The sequence below is a fragment of the Siphateles boraxobius genome, unplaced genomic scaffold, assembly GCF_051911475.1.
Source record: "Siphateles boraxobius isolate OS27281-9 unplaced genomic scaffold, OSU_SipBor_1 60, whole genome shotgun sequence".
Lineage (NCBI taxonomy): Eukaryota > Metazoa > Chordata > Actinopteri > Cypriniformes > Leuciscidae > Siphateles > Siphateles boraxobius.
Window position 1 is genome coordinate 503,285 of NW_027509187.1, and position 19,700 is coordinate 522,984.

Here is a 19,700-nt window from a genome sequence, read left to right on the forward strand (position 1 = left end):
AGAGGGGCAGCACAATTGTTTTTCGCCTAGTGCGGCAGAAGTGCACTCATTCGAAGTGTAAAAAAAGCTGTAAAGCACATGGAGGAGCTTTACAGGGGGTATGGCTTATCTAAATGAGATGTAAATGAGCCCTATTGTCACCCCCAGCAGCAGAGACAGGTGAGAACTGCACAATCTTTAGAGCTCGTTTTCTCCTCTTTGAGCTTTTTTAAGTGCCTACTTTAAAATGGCCACAACTTCTCCAAATATTATCAGATTTCCACATGTTACACATCGTTGGAAAGCTTGGATATTACACTCTCAGAATCTATGAATAACTCAAAATGCCCCAGAACCGACTTGTGTCCCTAGTTTCCGTGACTGGTCACATATTTCATCCGACCAATAAAATAAGTGTTTTTAATACAAAAAAAGTCAACCTTCAAATAATTATGTTCAGTTATGCACTCAATACTTGGTCGGGAATCCTTTTGCAGAAATGACTGCTTCAATGCGGCATGGCATGAAGGCAATCAGCCTGTGGCACTGCTGAGGTGTTATGGAGGCCCAGGATGCTTCGATAGCGGCCTTAAGCTCATCCAGAGTGTTGGGTCTTGCGTCTCTCAACTTTCTCTTCACAATATCCCACAGATTCTCTATGGGTTTCAGGTCAGGAGAGTTGGCAGGCCAATTGAGCACAGTAATACCATGGTCAGTAAACCATTTACCAGTGGTTTTGGCACTGTGAGCAGGTGCCAGGTCGTGTTGAAAAATGAAATCTTCATCTCCATAAAGCTTTTCAGCAGATGGAAGCATGAAGTGCTCCAAAATCTCCTGATAGCTAGCTGCATTGACCCTGCCCTTGATAAAACACAGTGGACCAACCCCAGCAGCTGACATGGTACCCCAGACCATCACTGACTGTGGGTACTTGACACTGGACTTCAGGCATTTCCTTCTCCCAGGTCTTCCTCCAGACTCTGGCACCTTGATTTCCGAATGACATGCAAAATTTGCTTTGGACCACTGAGCAACAGTCCAGTGCTGCTTCTCTGTAGCCCAGGTCAGGCGCTTCTGCCGCTGTTTCTGGTTCAAAAGTGGCTTGACCTGGGGAATGCGGCACCTGTAACCCATTTCCTGCACACGCCTGTGCATGGTGGCTCTGGATGTTTCTACTCCAGACTCAGTCCACTGCTTCCGCAGGTCCCCCAAGGTCTGGAATCGGTCCATCTCCACAATCTTCCTCAGGGTCCGGTCACCTCTTCTCGTTGTGCAGCAGTTTTTGCCACACTTTTTCCTTCCCACAGACTTCCCACTGAGGTGCCTTGATACAGCACTCTGGGAACAGCCTATTTGATCAGAAATGTATTTCTGTGTCTTACCCTCTTGCTTGAGGGTGTCAATGATGGCCTTCTGGACAGCAGTCAGGTCGGCAGTCTTACCAATGATTGCGGTTTTGAGTAATGAAACAGGCTGGGAGTTTTTAAAAGCCTCAGGAATCTTTTGCAGGTGTTTAGAGTTAATTAGTTGATTCAGCTGATTATGTTAATAGCTCGCTTAGAGACCCTTTCCATGATATGCTAATTTTTTGAGATAGGAATTTTGGGTTTTCATGAGCTGTATGCCAAAATCATCAGTATTAAAACAATAAAAGACCTGAAATATATCAGTTGGTGTGCAATGAATCTAAAATATATGAAAGTTAAATTTTTATCATTACATTACGGAAAATAATGAACTTTATCGCAATATGCTAATTTTTTTAGAAGGACCTGTATACAGATAAAATAGTACTGAATTATGTGTTACACACAAGTGTTACAACTAACCCTCTGTCTGTTACAATTAACCCCGCATATGGGGTAAGTTGTAACATTTGCACTTCTGTCACTTTCAGTGCAACTGTACGAAAATGGTAGGTCCTAGAAAAAACTTTAAGTGCTCATTTGTAGCAGAGATGTGTATGTTGCTTGTGTAAAAAAAAGATAAATCTAAATTAATTATTTTTTTAATAATTGAGCCAAAACCAAAATGTGTTAGATTGTGACCCGCCTAAACAACATAAAAAAGTTAATTTTCACCACAAGGTGTCTTTAATGCTTTAGAGTAGATGGAAATATGCAGAATGCCTTGCTATCCACAAATGATAAGTTGTTATTTTGAGCAACGACCAAATGTAAATTTTTTGACAATGCTCTTGCCTAATTAATTTGCAAACACAAAACAAGTGGCGGGTTGAGAACAAGTCTACCAGTCTGTGCTGGCCCGTGCGGTTGTGTGGCCCTAGGCGAGATCATGGAAATGTATAACAGTCAACGTATTTAAACCTGTTAAAGGGCAAGACAATTTGGGTTGTTTTTAGGACAGAACACATGCTGTGCTAATTTTACCCAGTAAATTTTTTATTTTTTGTTTATTTATTTAACCCCTGATATTTTTTGTTGTTTAATTATTTTTTTTAATTAATACTCGCTTATTATTAGATAAGCAAATATATAGGCTATAGAGTGCAAGTGAGTTTAAAAAAAATTCTAGCCTATACATGCATGAAACAAAATAAATAAAATAAAATACAAATAATATATGAAAAAAAATTCATGACTACAGACTGCTTAGATTTTTACTTTAAATTTCAGTAGTCAGAACATATATTTACCACTTCTCCCTATATATCGCGATCGGCATTATGCAAAATAGTGTGTTGTGCTACTGTGTATTATGAAGAGCCAAACAAACCAAAAATTCTTCTTCTACTCTCACACTCATACATTCTCCTTTCACATACATACATTTCTACTCCCACACTCATACATTTCTACTCTCACACACACACACACACACACACACACACACACACACACACACACACACACACACACACACACACACACACACACTTACATTCTCCTTTCTACTTACATTGTTGCTCTCATGTTCCCATATTTTATAACGCACACATTCTTAAAATTTACTCTATCATATATTTTTAACGCAGATTCACAGCCTACATTTTGTACTCATATATATTTTTACGCACACATTTATACTTTTTACTCTCAAGCAAATGTATTCAAAGTATACATTAAATATTATAACTAATAAATGTATGTAAGAAGAAAATGCATGTATGTCTTAAAAAATATGTGTATGTAAGAGAATAATGCATGTATGTGTGAGAGAGAGTATAGTGGAAACAGAAGTCAGGTCTGGCGCGATCGGGGTCACCGGGACATGTCCTGATCAGCATGGCTGAGGTAGATGAGGCAGCCGCAGGTGCACTTCAGCAAGCTATTGGAGTTTAAGAAATATTTTATCATCTCCTGAAACGGTTACATCTTTGGCCTCGTCCCTTGAGCGACCAAGGACAGGCTCATCCACACGTAATACTCAGAGACTGTTTTGCAGTGAGTGACTGACCTAGTTTTACATTCTTTACGGCTGTGAGAATCGCAGAAATACGTGCAGGAGACAGACGTGCTTGCATTGTTGTCGAATCCCATAATACACCTAGAAAAGTGGTCCTCTTAGCTGGGAGGAGTACACTCTTTGTGGTGTTGAGCCGCAACCCCAACCCCCTTATGTGGGACAGAACGACATCTCGATGTTGAACTGCCAAAAGCTCGGACTGAGCTAAAATCAACCAATCGTCGACATAATTTAATACGCGAATGCCCTGGAATCTCAGAGGAGCTGCATCCACGCATATTGTAAAAGGTGCGGGGTGATAACCTAGGCCGAAAGGAAGAACCCGATACTGGTATGCTTCGCCCCTGAAAGCAAACCTCAGGAATCTCCTGTGATGAGGATGGATAGATAAGTAAGCGTCCTTTAAGTCTATTGTGACAAACCAGTCCTCGGACTGAGTCTGTGACACAATCATATTTAGCGTAAGCATTTTTTGCTTACTTTGAACTTAAGATTCTGAAACCTGCTGTTTAATTGACTCAGGTCTAGAATAGGACGCAACCCCTCATCCTCTTTTGGAACAATTAAGTAATGGCAGTAAAACCCTGACTGTCTGTCGGGAGGAGGAACCCCTTCTACAGCTCCTTTGCAGAAGTGTCAGTACTTCCTGCTCCATAACCAAAGCCTGCTCGGGGTCCACCACAGTGGGGAGGACCCCTAGAAATCTGGGCGGACAAGAACCAAATTCTGAACCCTTTACTATAGTGTGCAGGACCCCGCGAGAAATATGTGGCAGTAGTTTCCACGCTGCCAGAAATTCTACTAAGGGAACCAGTCTCTCAAGACTGGCCTCTGGATTTGGTTGAACAGTCACTACGGTGCCCTGAAGCGGCGAACCGGCAGGGAACAACCGAACTGACCGTTCTACGACCCTCTTCGGAGGATCGTATGGGGACGCTGACACCTCTGTGCCCTGAACGGCGAACCGGTAGGGAACAACCGAACTGGCAGCGCTGCGAACCCTCCTCAGAGAGTCGCACCCCAGAGGAGAAACGATTTCTCAAAACCGTCCCTGCCCCGTAGGAGCCCTCAGAAGCCTGATAGCCTCGTTTTTTTACGACAGGACTTCCTGTCTAAGCTTTATTAGAGATGACGACAGTCCTCAGATCTTGCCTACCTCTAAATAACTTAGTTCCTACGACCCTCCTCGGAGGATCGTATGGGGACGCTGACACCTCGGTGCCCTGAACGGCGAACCGGCAGGGAAAAACCGAACTGCCAGCACTGCGACCCTCCTCAGAGAGTCGCACCCCAGAGGGCGCCGAGGAGAAACGATTTCTCAAAACCATCCCTACCCCGGGAGGGGACCACCCTTTAGAAGCCTGATAGCCTCGGCGTCAGGGCTTCCTATTTGTCCAAGCTTTTTTAGAGATAAAATAGTCCTCAGATCTTGCATATCTCTAACTGGCTAGACTGCTACCGCCACCCAAGTCCCCCTTAATTGTGGAGGACCCAAATGGAGATGCTCGTTTTGCACTCTGTGCTGCGAGGAGCTTAGTAGACCCGAGACTGCAGTCTCAGGAACATTAGATTGGTGAGGAAGAAACCCTTGGAACGCTGCTGAATGGTTTATTTCTTAGTTTTTTTTAAAGCGGAGCGTCCAGAAGAACACACATAATTTTATCTTATTTTTCTTTATTTTTAAATCAGAAAAACGTATATATATATATATATATATATATATATATATATATATATATATATATATTATATATATATATATATATATATATATATATATATATATATATATATTATATATATTATATATATATATATATATATATCACTCCGTGGTCACCAGCAGGAAAACAACCGAACTGGCCGTGCTGCGACCCTCCTCAGAGAGTCGCCCGTCCAGAGGACGCAGAGGAGAAACGATTTCTCGAAACCGTCCCTCCCCAGTATAGTTTATCTGTTTTTGTACGACGCAATTTTCGAATAGCGTCAGTGCTGACAGCCTCACATTCATCCATGTCTTTATAATTCATCCACCAGTGCTGCCTAATAAAATTTTTCTTTATTTATTTAAGATGGCTGGTGGGTAACGTCGGGGTAAAAAATGATGACGCCGACTCGGGAGAGAGAAAGCTAGCAAGCGTCTCTTTAACCCGAGGAACTGTCATACCATAATACTTAATACCCATAGCATTACTATAGTTAGACGTTTGGGCATTAAACACAAAACAGAAACCGGCTTATTCCACGATCTCGACACCAAAGTCTGGTGTGGAGATAGGGAAAACGGCAGTCCCCGACGAGGAGGCTGAGATACAGAGTTTTTCTGTTTTTAGATATATTTCATCTAATAAACTCTCTTTTTCACTCTCATAATGTTCAGCTGGCCAGAAAATATTTAACTAGCAACAGCACTAGATAAAACTCCTTTTAAAGCTCCTCTTTATTCAACAGAGTTATGAGCTGACTTATTTATTCATTTATTGAAACCTCAAACATCTGTCTTTTTCTTAATATCTTTATTTGTTTTGTTCTCCTTTTAAACAAAACACTAACGATACCAATTCCTCGGAACTGGAATCGCCAGCACTGGATCTGACAGGTGAAAGCTGAGATAGGGCGGGGTCCGTCCCAACCCCCGCTGTCAGATCCGTTTGCGAACCCCAAAATGCGAGTCTCCGCCGTGCATCGGCAACAGCGGGACCCCCGTGGGGAGCGTGAACCGAACTGTCCTCCTCGAAGAACGCCCGGCGGGAGCGGAGCGTCCTCATGGACAGCTTCTCGCAATGCTCACAGTCAGCCCACTCGAGAACTGACTGTGGCATGCTCCACTCCCAAATAGTACCAGAAAGCTGTTGTGTGTGTCCCAACCCGTGATATAACGTGGGCAGGGAACAACACAAAGCTGCTTGCTCTCTTTTGCCATAATATATATATATATATTGCAACTTGACAGACAACAATAAATATGACAAGGACAGAATACACAGATCGCTTGCTGAAGGCGCAGAAGCTGTCGCGGTCTGTTTTCAGGTGTGCTTTATAGCTTCCTGGTCTATGACGTCACCCGCCTATGACGTCTAGCTCTTCCATTGGACTGATTATACACGTGCTTCACGACGCAATCACGCAGAGCGCTCCCACCGCGTCTCAACGCAGCTCGAGTTCCCTTGAAAGGGAACCCAAAATTCCTATCTCAAAAAATTAGCATATTTCATCCGACCAATAAAATAAGTGTTTTTAATACAAAAAAAGTCAACCTTCAAATAATTATGTTCAGTTATGCACTCAATACTTGGTCGGGAATCCTTTTGCAGAAATGACTGCTTCAATGCGGCGTGGCATGAAGGCAATCAGCCTGTGGCACTGCTGAGGTGTTATGGAGGCCCAGGATGCTTCGATAGCGGCCTTAAGCTCATCCAGAGTGTTGGGTCTTGCGTCTCTCAACTTTCTCTTCACAATATCCCACAGATTCTCTATGGGTTTCAGGTCAGGAGAGTTGGCAGGCCAATTGAGCACAGTAATACCATGGTCAGTAAACCATTTACCAGTGGTTTTGGCACTGTGAGCAGGTGCCAGGTCGTGTTGAAAAATGAAATCTTCATCTCCATAAAGCTTTTCAGCAGATGGAAGCATGAAGTGCTCCAAAATCTCCTGATAGCTAGCTGCATTGACCCTGCCCTTGATAAAACACAGTGGACCAACCCCAGCAGCTGACATGGTACCCCAGACCATCACTGACTGTGGGTACTTGACACTGGACTTCAGGCATTTCCTTCTCCCAGGTCTTCCTCCAGACTCTGGCACCTTGATTTCCGAATGACATGCAACATTTGCTTTGGACCACTGAACAACAGTCCAGTGCTGCTTCTCTGTAGCCCAGGTCAGGCGCTTCTGCCGCTGTTTCTGGTTCAAAAGTGGCTTGACCTGGGGAATGCGGCACCTGTAGCCCATTTCCTGCACACGCCTGTGCACGGTGGCTCTGGATGTTTCTACTCCAGACTCAGTCCACTGCTTCCGCAGGTCCCCCAAGGTCTGGAATCGGTCCATCTCCACAATCTTCCTCAGGGTCCGGTCACCTCTTCTCGTTGTGCAGCAGTTTTTGCCACACTTTTTCCTTCCCACAGACTTCCCACTGAGGTGCCTTGATACAGCACTCTGAGAACAGCCTATTTGATCAGAAATTTATTTCTGTGTCTTACCCTCTTGCTTGAGGGTGTCAATGATGGCCTTCTGGACAGCAGTCAGGTCGGCAGTCTTACCAATGATTGCGGTTTTGAGTAATGAAACAGGCTGGGAGTTTTTAAAAGCCTCAGGAATCTTTTGCAGGTGTTTAGAGTTAATTAGTTGATTCAGCTGATTATGTTAATAGCTCGCTTAGAGACCCTTTCCATGATATGCTAATTTTTTGAGATAGGAATTTTGGGTTTTCATGAGCTGTATGCCAAAATCATCAGTATTAAAACAATAAAAGACCTGAAATATATCAGTTGGTGTGCAATGAATCTAAAATATATGAAAGTTAAATTTTTATCATTACATTACGGAAAATAATGAACTTTATCACAATATGCTAATTTTTTTAGAAGGACCTGTATACAGATAAAATAGTACTGAATTATGTGTTACACACAAGTGTTACAACTAACCCTCTGTCTGTTACAATTAACCCCGCATATGGGGTAAGTTGTAACATTTGCACTTCTGTCACTTTCAGTGCAACTGTACGAAAATGGTAGGTCCTAGAAAAAACTTTAAGTGCTCATTTGTAGCAGAGATGTGTATGTTGCTTGTGTAAAAAAAGATAAATCTAAATTAATTATTTTTTTAACAATTGAGCCAAAACCAAAATGTGTTAGATTGTGACCCGCCTAAACAACATAAAAAAGTTAATTTTCACCACAAGGTGTCTTTAATGCTTTAGAGTAGATGGAAATATGCAGAATGCCTTGCTATCCACAAATGATAAGTTGTTATTTTGAGCAACGACCAAATGTAAATTTTTTGACAATGCTCTTGCCTAATTAATTTGCAAACACAAAACAAGTGGCGGGTTGAGAACAAGTCTACCAGGCTGTTCTGGCCCGTGCGGTTGTGTGGCCCTAGGCGAGATCATGGAAATGTATAACAGTCAACATATTTAAACCTGTTAAAGGGCAAGACAATTTGGGTTGTTTTTAGGACAGAACACATGCTGTGCTAATTTTACCCAGTAAATTTTTTATTTTTTGTTTATTTATTTAACCCCTGATATTTTTTGTTGTTTAATTATTTTATTTAATTAATACTCGCTTATTATTAGATAAGCAAATATATAGGCTATAGAGTGCAAGTGAGTTTAAAAAACATTCTAGCCTATACATGCATGAAACAAAATAAATAAAATAAAATACAAATAATATATGAAAAAAAATTCATGACTACAGACTGCTTAGATTTTTACTTTAAATTTCAGTAGTCAGAACATATATTTACCACTTCTCCCTATATATCGCGATCGGCATTATGCAAAATAGTGTGTTGTGCTACTGTGTATTATGAAGAGCCAAACAAACCAAAAATTCTTCTTCTACTCTCACACTCATACATTCTCCTTTCACATACATACATTTCTACTCCCACACTCATACATTTCTACTCTCTCACACACACACACACACACACACACACACACACACACACACACACACACACACTTACATTCTCCTTTCTACTTACATTGTTGCTCTCATGTTCCCATATTTTATAACGCACACATTCTTAAAATTTACTCTATCATATATTTTTAACGCAGATTCACAGCCTACATTTTGTACTCATATATATTTTTACGCACACATTTATACTTTTTACTCTCAAGCAAATGTATTCAAAGTATACATTAACCCTCTGAGACCTAAGGGTATTTTTACAATAAATTTTTCGTCTGGTGTTATTCACTAAACAAGCTTGTAAAACATCAACACTTTTGTGCACAGACAATTGACACACATCTTTGTTTTCAGGACAAATTGAACTTTCAGCTTATTTGTGTTTCATTGATGTCACCTGAATGTAAAATAAGTTATGGGACCACAAAGACAAATGAAAAAATAAATCGGAAATTGAATCACTCAAATATTTATTGAAATCACACACAAATAAATAAAAGCTAAGCAATTTTCCTCTGGAAAACAGTTTGTTCAAGTCTTTGGAGTCCTGGAGCACAGGAATGAACATTATAACTTGAACAGAACAAAAAATATTTACATTTTTCCAAAGGAAGTCCAGGCGTTTTGGGCCTCATGAAAATCACTGATGCCAAGCCTCAAAACAGTTCCTATCAGGAATCACACAGAGGGCCACATCACAGGCTTTGCATTTCCAGGGGGTGGCCTGTTTCACCTGCCTTGTCTGTTTGCAGTTCACACATTGCCTTCTACCATAGGTGGCCTTCTTGCTTGCTTCAGTTTGTTCCGATGTTTGGACGGGTACATGGTTACTTTGTTGCTGGGTGGGAGGAACAGCAACTGTAACACCACAGAGTTGGGCTGTCAGCTCCTCCAGAAAAGCCCTGTGGGTCATGGGCTGTTGCTGCTTCTCTGCACAAACTTCCTTGTGAAGTAAAAAACTGCAGCAGCCGTCCATGACCTATTCCTGGCAGCTGCTGGGATGCTGCAGCAGAAGTGGAAGGGCCCTCCTCAGTGGAAGAATGGGAGCTTTCCTGTCTGGCTTGGGTGGGTGGGCTGGTGTCTTCATCATTATCACAACTGTAAAACAAATAAATAAAGCAAAATATTAGATCATACAAATTAGATCAATTACTGTTTTTGTATTTGATTTTTCACATAAGATTACAATGGCTGAGATTGCTACTGTACCCCCAACCCACCACAGCTATAATATGACCATTCGCTTTCCAGCCAAAAGGTGTGACCAACCCCCCACTATTCTCTCCACAGGTAAAAGGTGTGACCAACCCCCCACTACAACATCCTTTGTTTGTATCTCTAGGTAAACTCAGACAAACAATGGCTGAGAGACAAAGTGTAATCCACAACTCTGTAACAAACATAAACAAATGAAATACTACTTTTACAGAACTTATTTTTACATATTTAGAAAATTTATATTTTATCATATTAGTTTCTTCTTTTTTTATACTTTTTACAGTAAATAAACTCAGACATACAATGGTTGAGAGACAAAGTGTAATCTACAACTCTTACTACTCTGTAACACACACAGAAAAACGAAATACTACTTTTACATAACTTATTTTTCCATATTTAGAAAATGTATATTTTATCATATTAGTTTTTGTTTATTTTTATACTTTTACAGTAAATAAATAAATGTAACTTACTCTTCAGCAGGGTCTAGACGATTCTGGTAATCAAGTTCCTCATCAGTCAAAAAGCGCTCTTCTCCAGAAAATCCATCATCCTCCATGGCATCAAAAAAGGCCAGTGCTTGATTTACATCCATGTTTCTCAATCTCTGAGGATCCATTATTCTCCGTGTTTCTCTGTGTATTATTCAAAACTCGCGTCTCTCTGTGCGTCTCTCTCTCTCTCTCCTCGAAACCACTGTGCCGTGCGTCTCTCTCTTTCCAAAATATCACCCTTGGTTCATGCGTAATGACGCACACCAACGTGGACGACGGATCAGCCTGTCATTGGTCAACAACCTCACGCAAAGCATCGCGAGATGTCCAAAATGGCAGCTTGCATCAAGCTAGCAGCAAATATGACGGAAAATTTATAAATTATGGACTTCAGAGATCAAAACTGGGATATACACATATGGATTTATTACTGAAACACTCTGAAAGGACGCACAAGTTCCAGGCTGGATAGAAAACCTTCTGAAAAGGCTAGAAAGACACCAAATACACCCCCGTGACGGCTAGCGTGTTAGCTTTCTGCTGCAAAAAACGGTAAGGAAATCGATCAATTTTTCATCAAATAATATCAATATTTATCGGAGGAGTCGTGTGGCGTCGTCGACGATGCCGTCGGTTTCAGAGGGTTAAATATTATAACTAATAAATGTATGTAAGAAGAAAATGCATGTATGTCTTAAAAAATATGTGTATGTAAGAGAATAATGCATGTATGTGTGAGAGAGAGTATAGTGGAAACAGAAGTCAGGTCTGGCGCGATCGGGGTCACCGGGACAGGTCCTGATCAGCATTGCTGAGGTAGATGAGGCAGCCGCAGGTGCACTTCAGCAAGCTATTTGAGTTTTAGAAATATTTTATCATCTCCTGAAACGGTTACATCTTTGGCCTCGTCCCTTGAGCGACCAAGGACAGGCTCATCCACACGTAATACTACATACAGCACAGTGGAAAGTGAGACGACAGGTCAAGCTGCAACTCAAGGCCAAACTGGAGGATTGCGGCAATCTTTGCGATATCAGACTCAAAAGCACTTTGGCAACTGGAGCCCCAGGTCAAGGAAAAGGTAAGAACCATAGACAAAATAAATACACAGACGCCCTATTGGCCGCTGGATCGTACGTCAATGGCGCCGCCATATTGCGGAGGGCAACTTTCCCATAACTCTCACAACGGGAATTGAGAAAAATACCTGCTTCGTGTGCTTCTTGGGGCTTTACAAATCACCGCACAATTGAAAACAGGTCTCAGGGAATTACCTTTCACAAGCAAGACTGAACATTTGTTTCTGGTTGTATTTGGTCATTATATAAATAGTAATAGTAACGTTAGTTGGCCACCGGCCAGTCAGACTAAAATAGCTAAGGATATCGCTAGTTAAAGGGATAGTTATAATAATAATAATAACCTTTATTTTATAAAGCGCCTTTAAAAGCAGCTTCTCAAAGTGCTGTACACACAATAGACAATAGTTAAAAGCAAACACATCAACAGGTAAATGCAAGTTTAAAAAAGTATGTCTTGTTGACCTTCAAAAATGGCAAAAGTCTGGGCTTCCCTAAGTCCAAGAGGCAGAGAATTCCAAAGGACTGGTGCATAGAAGGAAAAAGCCCTGTCACCCATAGACTAAGCAAGTTTTAGGAACCACCAGCATACTCGATTGAGAGAAGCGCCATCTGCGATTCGGAGTGTAGGGGTGTAACAGTTCAGCTAGATCATTTGGAGCCAGACCGTGCAAAGACTTATATGTAAGCATCATAAACTTAAAATCGACTCGGAACCTAACTGGGAGCCAATGCAAGGATTCCAAAACCGGAGTGATATGGTTGCATATACTGGACCCAGTTAAGATCCTAGCAGCAGAATTTTGTACACGTTGAAGCTTTTGTAGTGTAGATTTAGAAACACCGGCTAAAAGAGCGTAACAATAGTCAATCCGAGAGACGACGAAGGAATTTATCAGCTTTTCAGCTACGGGAAAAGTTAACATTGGCCGCAATCTGTTTCTAAGATGGAAAAAAGATGATTTAACAGTACTCTGAATGAAAGAATTAAATGAAAGATTAACATCAAAAATAACTCCAAGGTTCCTCATTTTACTCTGGATACCCAAAACAGAGCCATCAAAAGTCAAAGACAGAGAACCAACTTTGGAAGTTTAATGACGAGAACCAATGAGCATAACTTCAACTTCAAAAACAATGAGTTTTTATTCCAGTAATACAGCCAGAAAGAAAATCAACGTTGGAGCGCTCATCTGGTTTTGAGTGTATGTAAATTTGCGTATCGTCGGTGTAAGGCGGGTGCCGAAAAGTCTGGGCCACCCCTGGTGGAAACAAAAGACTCCTGAGAATTAACATTTGAACCCTCCCTTGCATAATGATATAACAGCAGCATCCGAGACGCAGCACACAGTGCAACTCACACCTCACATCTCACTTGAACAATCTCCCCCTTCTCCTGCTCACCTGAAACTCACTGAAAACCCATAAAATGTTAAATGTGTACAAATAAGAAATGCTGTCCCCATAACTATTGAATTAAGTTCAAGTGTATGCAATTCAAGGGGACTAAAAGAAAAGTATCTCTGATTGTGTTTTGGGTGAATCCAACCGTCTGAGATATTAGTCAAAACCTCTGTTTAGTGACGAAACTGACGAGATTGTGATTGTGAGACCCGCAGAAGATGTGAGGACCTCTAAGCGGCATAGTTTCCTACTCTGAATGGGTAAAACCTAATTAAAGAGTTTCAAAAGAATAATCAAACATTCGCTCATTTTTAATGATACCAAGATATCATTAAAACCCTTTTCATCTATGGAGACAGATGAAATAACGAGTCAATACATATGAGAAAAATGTGTTCCATTTAATCTTGTTGTGTTGCGTAAAAGGAAAGACAGTAACCCGCAGAGACCTTCACCTGTATTATTGGAAACCCTCATTGGACCAATAAACAGGCTTACAAAGTGGTGACCACGCCTCCGTGATCTCGAAACCAGACGAGCAACGTCTTTCTGGCACAACATTCAAATTGAACTCTGCCTGGAACATGAGGTTTGAGCTCCTTCTCATCCATCTCCAGCTGCTGTGGTCGACTGCAGCGATCCCATGGAGGCCGGATGAAAGGAAATTGTCCGGGCCCACGTGCATCAGACTGGGCCAAAGGGTTTCACTCACACACAACCTGAAATGTGGGAGGTGGGTGTGGAAATTCTCCAGGGGGGCCATCCACACCAAAAATCACGGTCGCACCTAAAGAAACAGCTACATGGCCTCCCGGTATACTTCCGGATCCAAATTGCACACCACAAATTTGCTGTAGTTCAGGTAGCACCCACCTTCAGGAAACATTTCAGGATACACCCGAGCACCAAAATTCATACACAATCTCACTGCCTGGTATCAACTTAAAATAGATCCAGGCGACACAATAGGCAACATGTACACTCTACACGAAAACAACAACAATGGCATAGATCCAAAATTGTGCTCTTATGTTAAAAATTTGGAACCTGCAACATATAGGTGCACACATACAGAAACACATAATGACACCCATATAAGATTCACAGAACTAATGTATGATCTCACATCATACACACCTAACGAGCCAAAACCAAAAACGTTTGTGTGGAAGGGAAGGGAACCGAAGGGAAGGAACGTATTGTGTCGGAAAATGTTCATAGACAATTTCACCAATCCCCATAACTGTACATGGACTGTTACTTATTGTTTTAATTTGACCACCTGTGGGTACACTAAACCAAAAAAGTGTCCGGAATTGCTCTCAATTCCACCTGGTGGACTGATTAGAGGAAACATCAACAAGACTTTATTACATGATGTAAATTTGATAATGACACATGTAACTTACAACATTTCCAACATACTCTCTGCCTACACAAAACATTGTAATATTAATGATGAATCATATGAATGGCTACAGTCACGAATCGATGATTTAATTTCTGATTACAAAGACAGACTTGCTGTCCAAATTCCACCTACTCGCTCAAAGCGGGACCTACTCAGCAATATAGCCGGCTTGTTTGGATCAATTAATTAAGCAGCCAACACCTATAAAATAACCAAACAATCCCAATTCTCCACATGGTTGACGGATCAGATGGCCACTGGTTTTCAACACATCACCAATAGCAATGATAACATTATCAAAGCAGTTCGTTCCGAGGCGCAGGCGCTTCTAACGATCAGCCACACATTGTTCAATCAGACCCGTACCATCGAACGTGACTTAGCCTGCAGATCATATGCACAAGATTTGTTCACTGCAACAAGACAGGAAATTTTAGACCTTTGTCTTCACAAGACCACTAGACATGTATTGAATAATTTAATTGAGGTTTTAGATTTGCATAGATGGTTCTCTTCAGAAAAAATGAAAAATATTAAGTATTCAGAACTGTTATCCACAGTTATGATGTATACTGGAAATGAATGTATTGGTTGTATTGGATTTTTTGCCACTTTTCCTTTAATCCACCCAGATCAAGTTTATCCAAATTCCACTACTATTCGGTCCATTGGCGTGGTAGTTAAAGATCAGGTAATTAAATGGGATCACCTCACTGGATATATGACTTTGAAGGGTACTGAGACCTTATTTACCAGCCGCACTTGTTGTCATGAAACTCACAATTATGTTGTCTTTACATGTAACACATTGCAGCCTTTCTCTTCCAATGATACCAAACTCATAAATGTTGAATCTTTGCATGGCCATTCAAATGCTGTTCAAGTGTCTCATACACAGTGGTGCGTCATCAGTGAGATGAATTCGTTCACATATGGAGGACTGACCAGTCCTGCTAATCACTTCTTTTGCTTGGAAGTGACAGAGGACTTTTCTATGGGTCAAATAGACATTCTCGGAAGGATGCCAAAGGACGCCGAGGTCTCCCATGGTGGGACGACACCTTTTATGAACACGGAACACAAGCTTTGGTCGATACAATGGATTTGGTACAGAACGTCATCCTCCAAACAGAGTACCACCTCTCTCAAGCGCAAGTGGAGACAAACTTGGCGGGAAAGACTGCACAGATCCTGTCTAGCTCATCTACTCAATCGGCACAGACGGCATACACCTGGTGGGACTGGGTACTTCGAGGTTGTGCGGTTGGAACCGCTCTCCACGCTACTCCAATGTTGTTACTTCAGACACCTCATCAGATCAGTAAAAGCATCCACCAACACGATCTTAACTCTCAGCCCACTACAGCTGCCCACCTTACAAAGACTGAAGTGACACCGCAGGAAACCCTATGAGTGACCCACGGTGCCAAACGGGGAAACTGTAAGGCCGGTGCCGAAAAGTTAAAGGAAAGACAGTAACCCGCCGAGACCTTCACCTGTATTATTGGAAACCCTCATTGGACGAATAAACAGGCTTACATTCGGCATAGAAATGATAATGGAGGCCGAGCGATCTCAAGAGATAGCCAAGAGGTGATAGATAGATGTTAAAAAGTTAAGCTAATCTCAGACCTATGGTCACCCATTGAGATGAACTGGGTCAGCAAAGTAGGACCCAAACCACTTCAAAGCTGTCCCAGACACACCAGACACTCTCTCAAGACGTGTAAGCATTAGACTGTGATCAACAGTGACAAAAGCGGCTCTTAAATCTAAAAGAATGAGAATAGAAGTTGCACCAGAGTCAGAAGCCATCAACAGATCATTGGTGACTTTAACCAGAGCCGTCTCAGTACAATGAAAATTCACGGAATCCTGACTGAAGTGTTTCAAAGAGGTTATTACTTGTGAGATGGTTACACAAATGAGAGGCAACAATACGCTCGAGTATTTTTGCCAGAAACGGAAGGTTTGAAATAGGACAATAATTATTAAAATCATCCAGGGCAAAATTCTCTTTTTTTGGGTACTGGAGTTACCGCAGCAATCTTTAATGCTGCTGGAACAACCCCAGTCTGCAAAGAGTCGGTCATAATACTGAGAACAACTGGACACAGGACATCAAAGCAAGATTTAAATAAGCATGTGGGAAGAGGATCAAGCAAGCAAGTGGAAGCTTTAGTGCTTCATACCTCCCTTTTAAGAGTCTCAGTATCAAGAAGAGGAAAGCTAGTTAGAAAAGTACCAGTGAACCCAGGTGGACAATGGAAAGAAAGAGTAGAAACAGATGAAACAGAGATTTGTTTACGAACACTATCAATTTTTGAATCGAAGAAATGAAGAAAAGAATTACACAGCGGCTGAGAAGCAGGCATGGTAGTAGCAGCATTAACTTGAAGGAGTCTGTTTATAGTTTTAAATAGATGTCTTGGGTTTTCTTGATTGTTTTCAATAGTCTGAGAGAAATACAAAGATCTTTCAATCTCAATTAATGCTCCGTAGTCACTTAGAAGATCCTTCCAGGCTAGATAATGAACATTCAAGCCAGTGAGATGCCAATTACGCTCCATTTTCCGACAGGCAGCCTTCTTAGTGCGCAGATTGTCATTATACCATGGAGCAGTGCGAGTAAAATTAACCTTGCGTGACCTCAGGGGAGCAAAAGTGTCTAGATTAACAGCCAGAGCGTTATTCAGCTGTGAGACTTTCTCCTCCAAAGATGTGAAGTGCAGATCACTGAAAGTGGAAACAAAAGAATTCAAAAATACTGTCTGATCAATAGACTTCCACTTCCGAAAAGTTACCGTTCGGGTGGAAGGCACACATGAATTGTGCAATACCAGATTAAAAAAGACAGCTGAATGATCAGATAGTCCAATATCAACAGATGATAATTGTGATACAAATGAGCTATTTGTAATCACAAGATGCAAAGTATGGCCTTTACAATGAGTCGGGCCAGTTACCAATTGCGAGAGATTGAAGCAGTCAAGCAGCGATACAAATTATTTAGCCGTCGTTGAATCACTTTGATCCACATGAATGTTGAAGTCCCCGACAATAAGAATTTGTGGAACTTTAAGGACAGCATTGACAGAAAATCAGCAAATTCTGACATAAAAACTGCATGTGGCTTAGTCTTAGGTGGTTTGTAGACTGTCGCAATGATTGTAGAAGTAGGAGCGGAAATACTCAAAACCAAGCACTCAAATGATGAAAACTGAGGAACAGACACAGTGCTTAAATTGAACTGCTGGTTGTAAACCACAATAATGCCACCCCCTCTGCCAGATGACCTCGGGAGATCTAAAACTCCAAAACCAGCAGGAGTTATCTGGTTAAACAGAAGTCCGTCATTCTCTTTATGCCATGATTCAGTTAAAAACAGCAAGTCCAGGTTTCTATCCGAAATAAAATCCGATAAAGAAAGTGCCTTCTTATTCACAGAGCGGGCATTAAATAATGCAGCATAGGCCAGGCTCTGAGTAGGAGACGACATTAGTTTAGTTTCCACACGGGGAACTGATATTAAATGTCTGTGAACAGCACCAACGTAAGGCAGGTAGTTTTTATTACGCCGGCATGCAGGGACAAAAACATTAGGAGAGGATGAGACGGAAAAACTGCACCTCGAACCCCGGTGAATATATAGTTTGGAACGCAGCAAGCCAGCGTCTCGACAGTGTTCGTAAGAGTCTTTAACTAAACGATAAGAGTTTCGTTTTAAGCTCAGAAGTTGTCGTGCAGAGTACCTCAGGGCCATAGTCAGTAAGTCCGCGTACACAGCCGGATCACAGCGTTGAATCCTCGATGCACACCGTGGGCGTAGTATCACAGATTCCTCGTGCACTACGTACACCGCTAAAGCACTGTGTTGATTCTCGGTAAGATAATTCTCCGTGAGACGTTGCAGGTTAATCCAGGTGGAGTTCCAATTAAAAACAGCAGTCCAAAGTATATAAAATGGTACATCCACATCGCAACCGCAAAGGCGCGGAAAATAATATAGCTTAAAAAAACAAACTAGGGAAGGAGCGGCAGCCAAGCGATCACACTACGTTAACTGACTAGAGGCCCACAGAGAAGGAAATGAATAGTTGAAATAAAGTCGTTATTTTTGTTTGTTTTTGCGCACAAAAAGTATTCCCGTCACTTGATAAACTTAAGCTTGAGCCACTGTATTCACTTGGACTATTTTAACGATGTCTTTAATAACTTTTCTGGGCTGGCAAGTTTCAATCCCTTAGAAGCCTATGGAGGAGTGATCCAGCTTCTCAGATTTAATCAAAAATATCTTAATTTGTGTTCCGAAGATGAACGAAGGTCTTACGGGTTTAGAACAACATGAGGGAGAGTAATTACTGACCGAATTATCCTTTTTGGGTGAACTATCCCTTTAACTTAGCTGTGAAAGTTGAGACATGAGTTGACATGATTTATACTATACTTTTAGCTTATATTATATTTTATATTATAAAGTACATGTCCTGAAATCTAAACATTCATCTATATATTCTTAAAATCGACTTTTATGACATGTACTCGTTTCGAGTAGGTACTAGTCACTATTTCATAGTCTATTTTAATTATTGTCTATATTATTCTGCAATTGCTACTACATTGTATTTGCTATTATTATTATTATTATTATTATACCACTTGCTATTATCAATCTATTATATGCTGTTAAATGATTGTACTATTCACTAGTCCCTATTTGACTTAATGTTTTTTATTTTCTATATTCTGTAATTGTTATTTCATATTCTATTGCTATTATTATACTATTATACATAAACTATATGCTATTATCAATATATCATTATTATATTATTATATACTTATGATGGTATAAAAATATACTATTCGTTACTATTTATTTGCTGATACGTTATACTGTTTGTTTACTTTGTTTACGGCTTAATGCATTTTACTTCAAATAATCTAAATGTCGACTTTCAAAAGCAGGTGCACCAAGAAGGCTATTTTGGTTCATTTTTGGTGTGTGCCGGAAAGATGTTCAAGGAGAATGCGCTAA

General features: G+C 41.0%; 1 pseudogene; it reads left to right on the forward strand.

Moving 5' to 3' along the window:
* Positions 1 to 13,835: 13,835 nt before the first annotated feature.
* On the forward strand, positions 13,836 to 16,055 carry LOC143718233 (uncharacterized; annotated as a pseudogene).
* The last annotated feature ends 3,645 nt before the right edge of the window (positions 16,056 to 19,700 follow it).